This window comes from Eufriesea mexicana, unplaced genomic scaffold (assembly GCF_001483705.2).
Source record: "Eufriesea mexicana isolate 0111107269 unplaced genomic scaffold, ASM148370v2 scaffold2824, whole genome shotgun sequence".
Classification (NCBI taxonomy): domain Eukaryota; kingdom Metazoa; phylum Arthropoda; class Insecta; order Hymenoptera; family Apidae; genus Eufriesea; species Eufriesea mexicana.
In genome coordinates this window covers 1-12490 of record NW_016910878.1, presented here as the reverse complement: position 1 = coordinate 12490, position 12490 = coordinate 1, and positions in this window count along the sequence as shown.

Here is a 12490-nt window from a genome sequence, read left to right as displayed (position 1 = left end):
ATAAAAGTTTGTTTACTGCTTTTTTAATTGGCACAAAGAGAAAATCCATCTCATACATTGCTCTCTGGTTACAATTAACATGAGTTTTATGTTTACACGCATCGGAAAACTACCTCCTCGACAAAGGTAATCCCTTAATTAATTCGACATAACCTTCAAAATCTTTACAAATTCAATTCCATTTATTTACATACTGTCATCTTATAATTTTCATTTTATCATTATATACTATCAATAATTAAGCCTTAATTAGAACCAAGGAATCTTTAATCTATTTTTTTTATTCTCGTAGACAAAGCAGCTTGCGGTTGTAGAAGATTAATTGCGTTATAAAATGGCGTCCTTGTCACAGTGCAGACCGGCCTAACAAAGAATGCTATTGAGTAAGATAGAAAGTCAGTGTTCTCCAAATTCATAAATTGGACCACTGTGACGATCAATGCCACGTTTGACACGCGGTTTTAACGTAAACGGAGGAACGAAGATAGGGAAAAATCGCGGCTTATCACTGTATTTCTCGCGTGTTCCGCCATCTGTCCCATGCGCGTGCGCATTCTATCTGACGAAAGAATTTCAACGAGACGTGTCAGCGTACGCGAATTCCCGTGCTGACGAAAATACACCGGTGAAAAGTTTACGTTCCGCCGACTACATGTCTGGTCCGGTGATGTGTCGCGTGCATGTTTCTCATGTAAACACGCTATAGTTAGAGACAGTGAGTAACATTTTCAACGGACTCGTGTCCGGGAAAAACTCGTTACCAAAATGAGATAATTATCGCGTGGATCTAGGATCGACGAAAATTTGTAAAATTCTTCGAATTATTTGGAAATCTATTTAACGCGAATTTTGGCCGATTTACATGTAACGTAGAGGTACTGTTAACACTGAACCCACTACAGACTAAACGACCGTTCTCAACATTTTGGATTAAAAATTCTGCATTCAGTGTTATCAGTTACCCCGCTCGACTATTCGATATTTCAGTTAATATATTTAATTTATGAGACATCTGGAATTGTATTAGCATTGATTATGTAAACAAAATTATTTATTACATACAAATGCATCTAAGTCATGTTTTGCACCAAAAAGGATACTCAAAAAAATATTAATCCTTAGATAAAAATGATTGGTTTAATTTTGTAAGCTCAATTTCTATACTGTCCGAATATTTTTGTGTCTCAAATTTAAATATAAGAACTATACTGTATTATAAGATAGTGTATTTTTAAGTCTTTTGTATAATACAGAACATAAAGATAAGATATATATTACAGTTCGAATATCTTTGTGATCGACTGTACGTATTATCAATTTTTCAATATCTTCCTCTATACCAGTTCCTTTGAAGTTCTTCCTCTTTCATTTTCCCATCTATCGATCATTATGACCGATCGTGACAGGTTCACTGTTAAGCGGTTTATTCGTTTTACTCTCTTTCACGTATTTTACAATTTTGGTAACGAGTATTTCCGGGAATTGGTGCGTATTTTCGAATACCATTTTCTGTTTTCTACTAGTTCCTAATTATTTTTGGTTTTTCTAAAGGTGATTTCGTTTTTCGCGGAAAATGGTCTTTGGGTTTTACGTGTTTTGACACGCGAAAATGAAATTTCTAGACAAACGTAGGACAACGTGTGATACCGAACGGCAGCCCTTTAATTAAATTTCATTATTAAATTTCATAATAGGTTATATATTTCCATTAAATAATTTCGTCAGGGGACTCGATGGGTAACGACGTGTTTGAACGATATAACAATGAATTCTAATTAGAGCAAACGTGTTTACGCGAGAAAAATTCTTCGTTAACCCTTTGTATTTCGAGAATTTTCAAATTTAATCAGCGCAGAAAATAAATTGCGCGTTACTAACAAAGGATTACGAGGGTTCAAATTTTTCCCAATTTTCTCTAATAAATAAAAATATAAGGAAGCAATTTTGATTAATTTAAAACATCGTTATAGTTATTTTTCAAATCTGATCGTTTGCGAAAAATAAATTGTATGCTGTTAACGAAACAATGCAAAGGATTAAAGTCTTCCCATTTTCCCTGGTGAAAAAATATTTTCCGAAAATTTCTCCAAAATTTAGAAGCTTCGTTATATTTATTTTCGAACTTTGTTCGTCGCGAGATTAAATCCCTGCAGGATTCAGTTAGCTTAAAGAACGCGGTCTCCTTTTTTGTTTCAATGAGTTTTACTTCTCGAAGCGAAACTGTCCTTCGAAAACGACAGACGGTGGTGGAAACGCAACGAGAGCCTGCGAAACGTAAACGAATACGTTTTCTTTTAGTTTCGCGAGAGGCACGCGTGTTTTCACCGGCAACAATTTGCATTTGAACACACAAGGGTCAACAGGTAGACCTGCGAGCGATGAAAATTCGCAGACGCGCGATCAATTGTGAAAATATGATCTGCAACGCGATTCTCTGACAGCAGCAGTGTATTTAATGCAACCACTGGTGTTGCGATAATTGCGTTTACGCGATACTTAGGCGAAGTGTATCGAATCCGAAAGATGCGAGCCAGTTTTATGTTTAGGATTCATTAACACTAGATTTACGAAACCCGTCAATTTGACGGGTGGGTTGCTCCAATTATACGACGGTAACAGATTTAGTTAACTTGTATTAAGTCTGTTAATATTGTAATTGTTTTTAAATTAAACTAATCGTTGAAAAAGGTGGTTTCCTTTACCTGTACATTTGACAGGTGTCTGTAGAAATAAGTATACAGATAGCATCAGTAAACCTAATATTAATATACTATTGCGATTACCATTGTATACTGGGAGCATATTGATTTTTTGGAAAATTTTTTAGAAAAATTCGCTTAGGATTTTTTGATCATCTGTAAGTGAATTTTTGGCTTTCAATCCTTTGCAGAACAATAATTAATGTGAATTATCACGAGTTCTTCATGTCGAATTTCAAGATCGTGATATGTAATTTGTCATACGACTGTAATTATATTTGACGTATTTTGTCAGGCACAAAATTCGAAGGATTTTAAAAATTTTTATGAAATTATGCTTCAGTGTATAATTTTTCGCAATTAAATTGTAGGACGATGGGGATTATGGTTGTTTGTTGTTCGTTATTGTTTATTGAATTGAAATATCGAGTTCTTTACGTCGAATATCAAGATCGTGATGTATAATTTGTCACGCCATTATAAGTATATTTGACATATCTTGACAGGCACAAAATTCGAAGGATTTTAAAAATTTTTTATCTAATTTTGTCATAGATGGAATAAATATTTCGATGTTTAATTTTTCGTAATTAAATTGTAGTGTAAGGGAGTCAATAAAGTTGGAGATTATGGTTGGTTGTTGTTATTATTATTTGTTACTGTAACGAGAGAAATAGGAATCGATAACTGAAGGTGACTTAGGGTAACTTATGAACGAATTACTCGGATAATGTAATTATTTCATACACAGATAGAATAATTTAATTTCTTTTGAAAAATTTCGTTTAGGACAGTGCTGTTTGATCATCTATAGCTAGAGTTTTATTTGTCGATGGCAAGGAGAATTATGGTCGAATACCATTTGTCATCGTGGAGTAGGAATTGTTAACTCAGGATGACTTAAGACAACTTAAGAACTTATTAAGTTACATAATAGCGATGCGATAGTATAGTGTATAGCATAGTGATAAAGTAAAATACCACGGTAATGGGAACGCAGAAGGATAAATATAACAACTCGCATAATTATTCGTATACTTCTATATTCTACGAATTACCTTAATACCTGCTACATTTTGCCATATTCCGCATTATCCTAAAATCTTTCTGTAACCTTTAATACCCTGGTCGCATGTAGTTGACAACATCTAAAATCAAATCCGCGATTATGTTTTCTGAAATAGTATAACGTGTCAAGAACGTGTGAACAAATTTCCGAGTTACTATAACAGGTATAGGTACGTAAATCTCGGAGTTGCTAATTTCGTAGATATGCAAATCAGGCGTGTAGACATTTCCAGCCTCGTTCCAATTTTCTCTAAGGAATATTCCTTGTCTGATAATTCGAAAAACAGATCAGTGGAATAAAATAATACCGTAGAAAAGCTGCCTGCCATTACGTGCATACACAATTCCCACGCTTTACTTTGCTTTAAATCTCCATCATTTTTAAACATTCCTCTTTAAAACGAAAAAATTGCGATCGGTATTAACGTTACGTGCATACACAATTCCCACGCTTTACTTTGCTTTAAATCTCCATCATTTTTAAACATTCCTTTTTAAAACGAAAAAATCGCGATCGGTATTAACATATTGGAAAAACAATGAAGCAAACGAAAGAAATTTTCATTTGAAAACCGAGCAGACCTCAAGGCTGGCATAGCCTCGATAGAATAATACCCGCAATTAAAACCGCGCTTAAAAATATTTTAATCCTCGAAGAAGGTATTAGACCGATCATACCGATGAAATCCGACATCAAAGGTATCTATCAAAATTACCTGTTAAGAAACCGATCCACAGGTATACATACATTTCGTCATATGTGACCAACGTGACAGTCAAAGTGTTAATCTACGTCATTTTCAAAAATGTCCTTTAAAACAAGAAAATCGCGAAAAGGATTTACGTGTCGGAAGAAAAATAAATTTTCCTTTGAAAATCGAACAGGCCTCTGTTAGCTTCGATTTTGAAAACCTGAGTGTGAAGAAAGGACAGAATGAATGTTTTAACCCTTTGCACTCGGCGATATTTTCGTTACAGAAACATAGTAATTCGTAGACTTCCTGCCATAAAGTCGACGTTATTTTCAAAACGGTAACTAAGAAGTGCAGATTAATTGTAAGACATTGAATTATTTTGTCTCGATATTTCACGCGTCGTTGGACAATTTTAAATTTGTGATCTTAATTCACAATGATCTCTAGAATTTGATTAAATGGTGTCTGAGAGTCGCCTCTCGGGTGCAAAGGGTTAAATAAGGGTGCAAGGGCGCAGGCGAGTCAGTCCAAGTTAGTCTAACAATTCAGTCTAAGATAATCCATCAATCGAGGAATGTCCAAAGTCTAAGAGTTTTCAGTCAAAGACAGTGTGTCAAAGTCTAAAGTTAGTTTATAAGAGTCAGTTTAACACTTTGACTGCCACGTTGGTCATATATGACCGGCCACGGTTTCTCCTGTGGTCATTTGTGAATTATGGCTTGAACTACTTAAACTACATTGAACAACATTGAGTGAAAATTGACAATTGGTACATTTTGAATATAACCGCTAATTAGAAGATACTTTGAAATAAAAAGTGCCCCGTTGAACAATTATAAATTTTTATTGGAACATCAAAAATATATTAGGACAAATCTTGCATCCAGCGGTGCACTCCTGAGGGAAACATGTGATTTTAGCGTGGCAGTGAAATGGTTAAAGGTTAAAAACATCCCCCAAGTAGAATAATATCGGCAATTAAAACGACGCTTAAAAATGTCCGCCTGTTATATCGCGTGTAGCATTGCGTGATCGAACTCGAATTGCCAGGGAAAAAGGAAGGAGCATGGAAAAACAGAAATCGCAAATTCGACGGTGAAAATCGGGCAGGATATTCGCGATATAAAATCGTTTCGAAATATTCGATGCGTTTAATATTCGATACGCGGCTCCCACACGGCGAATATGGGGTGGTTTTAATGGGGAAAAAGGAGGAAAAGGGAAGAATTGTATTTCCATGCGATTCGATATAAACGTGTGTCGATGAAATATATCGTGTGATATGACGCGAGTAGCGCTGTTGTTCTTTCCACGTTTAATGGCGAAAAGCAGATGCTGATGTTCGATATCATGCAGAGGGGAGGTCCGAAAAATTTTCGACGCTATTTTTGCCCCTCATTACATTTCATTATCGGGGCAAAATCGAATCACGTTCCTCCTGAATGGAGGAGTCGTTATACTTTTATCGGCTGTCGGCAAAATATTCCTGTCCGATATCGGGGATTTTTTATTTTTAGTTTTATTTTTAGTTTTTGAAATTCGCGTTTGGTTCTGTGATCATTGGAGTGTGTTTCGAGATTGATTTTATGTTCATCGGTGTTTTTATCGTTGCATCGTTTGTATTGTTCGTGCTCGTAACAACGATAATTGTTACTAGCTTACACTGGTATTTAAATCGGTGTTATCCAAAATTATGGCTCCTTTGAAAAGTCACCGTGATTGCTATTATTATGCCAACGTAGCTTACATCCGTACTCTAGTTATTTTTAGCGAGATTCGTCAGTGAAGAAAAATTTTTGAAGTTTCTTCTCTAATTTCTTGTATTTTTCGAATTTTTCTTGCAACAATGGAATTAATTATTAATCAGTTTTTACAGTCAAACCGTAATCTTCTTTTCGTTCTTCACCCTCATTTCCTTAATTTTCCGTCCATTTAATTATCCAATTTCTGCATTATTGGAATGGTATAAAATTTATAAATTCAATTTTCTGAAAAATTTATTTAAAAAATGTGTATGTAATTCCTTTAATTATGCGAATAGAGTACCTTCAGAAGAAGTACAATACATTGCAAAGTCTAGGTATGTCTTCTCACGAAGATCAATCTATATACTACATTATCACTTTTACCAAGAAAAAGCACATTCCTTTATCCAAAATTTTATTTTTATTTAATTTTATACCGACGATTACGTCGAACATAGGTCGATTAGTATACCTACCGGAATGAAATATCGCTTAAAAATCCATTAATTCTTGAATCGGTGATTCACCTTCCCTGTTGCACACGAATATTCAGCAGGTTTTTAACCATGCTCATCGGTGCCATAAGTTCTAAATTCGAGCCACGTCTCGCGTTATTTATCTCTCGCTGTAGCATAGTATGATAATGTCTAGTCGAAGATAACATAAATGATTAGGAGCCAAGCAACGAAATTATTAGTATTCATAAACGCAAAAACAAACAGCGGTGATAACTCGCAACAAGCTGCTCGTTAAGTCGACTGATAGTCGGGTACACGAGTACTCGATAAAAGCGTCTATTTTCCAAACAACCTATTATTTATTTGTCAGATAGTTTCTTTTCTTAATACGTTTGTTCCGTGCGTTCTAACATTGCCCGATAATTCCGTTCATTTTTCAACAACGTCACCCGTTCCCATTTGTTATTTCTCCATTAGTGTCATTTTTAAACGCACACGATTGCAGTTCAGTATAATTCGCTAATGAAATATACCGTTATTGTCACATCGAAGGAAATACGTTAAAGAAAGGAAGTTTTCCTCTATACAGCGATACAAAATTATTTTCTGTGTCGAGCTACTGTTCGATTAATTATTATTTTCATTAATCGCTCGTTAATTTAATAAAATTTCCATCGATCGCCAAAATCCTTCATTCTTGGATCAGGTTTATTTCTTCAAACCGAGGATTATCGAATATTTATTAAAAATTATCCTGAATATTATTTAAAATTATGCAAAAATAATTTGCATTCAAAAAATGGTAAAAATAAATTCTTTTCTTTTCTTTTAAGGTTTTTTGAAAGATCAGTATCGATAGAATAAAATGTCGAAAAATTATTGAAAAATTAAAAAAACAGATTTTTCTTGTAAAGTGATATTCTTGAACCATTATGCTAATTCTAGGCAAGATTTGAGTATGCTATATACGAATTTCAGAAGAGAATCTATGCATCGATGTTGAAGGGGGTTGTTTGAAATATCGATATCGTGGATTGAATGATTACTTACCGAAAAAGAGTCGTGCGCTTCTGATTATGGTCTGTATACACAGTGTGCCTGAAATGGATGATCCTTTTAAATTGGGTAATAAATAAAATGCAGTAAAAAATGCCTAGGGAACGTAACGTCGAAGAGGAATATTTATCTTGATAACTGGGTCATTTCTTAGACACCAACTCCCTTAGACGCAGAATTAAAAAGTTTTCTAAAAAGATGATTAATCTCAGGTAGATCGTAATTTATTAGCTTCAGACTTATCAACTAAAAATTAAGGAAGGAAATTTCCTCCGGAAAATTCTATCCCACGCGATTTTTATACATCGTGCATCGAACGGTGCCATTTTTGTGGATAAAATAGTATAGGAATATTTTTATTATTATTTAACGAGAAACACAAAGTATATTTAAACATAAAATATTTAAATAATAATCCCAAAATAATATACCATTGAAATAATAAATAGATTCACTTTTCTACAACTTTCTTCTCTCTCTCACACACACACACACACACACACATATTCACACATACTCTTTATCACGATTTCAGTAATATTTAGTAATATGTAACAGTAATATTTAAAATGAATAAGAATTTTAAAAAAGACAGATTTTACTGTGAAAATGGCCGCAAATTTATTTGACCACAATCAATACTGCATCCCCCATAATTACATCGCCATAATCAGATCAACAATATGAATTCTGTTACCACGTTACAACGTGTTATTCCTATATTTCATGTAATCCATACACAGCTAGGAATTGAGGAAAATTTGTGACCGGAATATTTCGAATAGTAACCGAGTAATAATTATTATACAACGTATTGTTAACTGTCATATTCGCTTGTACAGCCGAAACAGCTTCTATAGGTTTGTTTTGCACGTCCATTGACTGCCTTTGTTCATTCCGTACGAATCACGTCCACTTGGAAGCTTTTCATCAGCATCGGCCACCACTTCAGCCATGCAAGACGCGACGTTTACCCTTTAGCATGCTGGCCACGCATTAGCGCAAAAGTTAAAGGGATAATGGCTGTCGATGGCCGGTGTCTTTGAATTCGAACGACATCGCATTAACAGTTGAAATTATGCTCGAACAATGGACAGTACTCGACCTGCGTTTGCAAGAACTGTTTCTAAAGGCGAAAACATAGGACGTAATAGCTGTAATGAAAATCGGTCGATCTGTGTTACGATTTAGACTCGGACAGTCACGTGTCGTTTCTTGTCATCTGGTCAATGAATAATTAGGATTTCATTTTTGCTCTGAGATGTCAAGACTCGTTGCTTCAGGGATTCATGCGACGTGTACATACAACGAATACTAGCTGCATTTACAAATGAAACTTCATTTTTATTTCGTGATAACTATAGATAGGATATCTAAAATATTTCGATATTGTAGAATGGCGAATACTGGTCTTGAGACACCGAAAATTATCGAAAGAACAAGAACACGATAACACAAACTCAAAACTCGTAAACTGATTTAACTTAGGAAAAGAACACCAAGATAACGAAATGAAAACACACAAGGACGCACTCTTTTAAAACTCTTTTTCCAACACCAAGCGACTCACGCTTGTGCTGGTCACAACCGATTTCTAAGGACTCTGTTTTGGTTGTCAAGGACCACGCTTTTATGCTTTCCTTAACCTACGCTTCACCTCCCCGTAGAGGAGTCACGCAACTTAATTTTGTTATATAGAATAACTTTTCGATTTGCTTCTAGAAGATATCGATCGGTTTACAATTTGTTTTTGTTGGCAATAGCCGATTCGCGATTTCCTTTGGTATCCTACAGTATTATAATTTTGTATTAGTCGTAATGTAATTGTATTGGAATTCTTCGAGATCTCTGGATTATGAACTTGGAAACAGTATCAAAGGAATGCTAATACTACAGTATCGCAAGATCATTTGAAAGTATATGATACAATAGCGTCATCAATAACAGTAGCAGTGTCAATAGTTGTAGCAGTGACATTGACAGTAATTATGTCAATTGCAATAGCAGTGAGAGTAACAGTTGCAATTTCAATAGCAATAACATTGAGAGTGACAATTGTAGTTTCAATAACAACAGCAATATCAATGGCATTCGCAGTGGTCACTGCATTGTTAATTACGATGTCAGTGACAGTGATAATGTCAATGACAACAGCGGTATCAGTGCCAATTATCGTGTCAATGTCAATATCAATGACAGCCTCTATGGCGATGACATTGCCAACCGCAATAGCAATCTCACTGTCCATTATAACACACGTTTTCGGCCATTTGCACGTCAATGGAAATGGTAATGACAACATCTTTGACAGTGCCGGGGGTAGCTGCTTTATTTTCATCGATTGCAATATCGACTGTCGCGACCATAGCAGTGACAATGATGTCGTTCGCGATAATACCACTTGCAGCAATATCAATAGCAGTAATAATTTTAATGACAATGTTAATATTAATTGTAGCAGCGATATCGGTAGTTATAGCAATTGCAACGGCAATTTCGGTATCGGTAGTAATTATATTTATTACCATTACTTCGCTACGAATTCGTCGACCATTCTATTATTTGTTTAAGTCTCGCGATAACGCGTTCTTTATCCCTAGCAAATTCATTCGTAGAAAGCGGAAATTGAAATTTATCGGGAAAGTTACGGTGAGAAGTTAGTTTCATATGGAACCGTTGTTAAAGAACCCCCGGACGAAGTTAGCCAAGGCAAATATTGGGTCGCGTTTCAGCGATCGACCGGTTTTCGCGACCGCTTTTCCACGCGTCCTCCGGAAAATGGAAAAACATTTACCAGGATGCTGTGTCCATGGCGGAAGGGAATTGTACGGATCGATGAACGCTCGAGTTCCCTTTTCATTCTTTCCTGACCCTGTGCCTCATCGAGAAAGATGATTTGGACTTTGGAGAATTAGTAATTGAATAATCGTTCGTAGTCGAGGTAACTCAGTCGGTAACCAAGTCAGAGTAATCGAGCCAGAGAATTGGTAATTAGAGAATTGGATAACTAGGTACGTAATTGGAAGAAAGGAAAGAAGTTCTTATTGATCTTTAACGATAATTGCCCGATGATTATCCGTAGAACTTATCCCCCGTCGTGTTTTGAAGTATCGTACTGTAAGCGATCTTTAGTATAGACGTAAATAGTTAGGCGATAGGTAGAGTCTTCGACTATTGGGGCCCTAGGACCGAAAACTCAAAGTTAACACTAGAACTACGGATCTTTAATCAGTACCTAACTATAACGTGCACAGATTATAGTAATTTCAGCGATACGTTGAATACGAGTGAATATATCGATTACGGTTCTTTCTTAATACGAGTTGATACCAATTTTATTCTTAAAACAGGTGTATGCGTTCGGTGATTGCAAAAAGGAAAATTCTGGGACCAGTCATTATCACTCGGTTGGTAGTTCTAGTATTAAGTGGGGACTAGGTTATTACCTAGCTGTTAGAGTCCCTTGACTCGCAGACACTAGTCACCCAGCCACCACATAGGTGAACCTTAGCAAGGGTCAATATATCACCCTTGAAACGATGGGCATAAGGACCTAATTTGTGTAAACATCCATCACCACGGAAAACCGCGAAAATTAAAATGTATACTTGCATAAGTATACGTAGTCTGCTGATTGCAAAAGATTTTAATTACTCTACATTTTCTGAGCTTAAAGATATGTTTTATATTTAACTTAATACACGTACTAATGCAAAGGATACCGTACATTTCTTACATTCAAAATACAAAAGAAACTTAGAAAGTTTACAATAGCTGAAGAATATCGGAAATTTCAGCACAATTTTCTACTTTGACGTAGAAATAAAAGGTTTAATTTACGATTAGCATAATCCAACTTAATGTTCTGCGAGTCATTTTCAACGATGCTGCGAGAATTCTGACGCAGCTAGAAGCGAGAAATTTTGCTATGTAACATCTTATAGTGTGAATTAAATGTGTGGGTGGTTAATATGAGCTACCCAGCTTGGGTGATACTGGGGTTTGGGTTACCGGCATGAGCAAACTACATAGACTCTGTATATGAAATGCTGGAAAAAACGAACCACCAGACTTACGCCCACGCGAATCACATCTCACACCCACGCATCTAGAGATCAGACTGACCGCCCCCGCAATCGATTCGGTCGCCATTAAGAAGTACCCACGCCCATCACTGTGCCCCAGACCGGAACCCTCCAACCAAAAATCGTCCCGAGAAACGATCTTACAGCGTTCTAAAGAATGGGACTGAATATCGTTACTGGGAGTTCTTTTCGACGCTCTCCTGAGCTTGCAAGCTGTGCTAGGATCGTGAGCTTTTGGTGGGTAGTAGCTTATAGCGCGCCCTAAAGGTGTGCTTTGTCCGCGGGAGCTTTCGAGCTCTCGCGATTTTTTACCGATTTTGGGTGAAAAATTTTGGCCTTAATTTGACCTGCGATTTTTCACGTTCCTCGATGGCTACCGAATCGAATGCGGGTACGTTCATTCTGATCCCTTGATGCGTGGCTGTCACGTGTGTGAATTGTGTGAGCTTAAGTCACGTGGTTCGGTTTTTACAGCGTTCTAAATAATGGGTCTGAATATCGTTACTGGGAGTTCTTTTCGACGCTCTCCCGAGCTTGCAAGCTGTGCTAGGATGGTGAGCTTTTGGTGGGTGGTAGCTTATAGGGTGCCCTAAAGGTGTGCTTTGTCCGCGAGAGCTTTCAAGCTTTCGCGATTTTTTACCGATTTTTGATGAAAAATTTTGGCCTTAATTTGACCTGCGATTT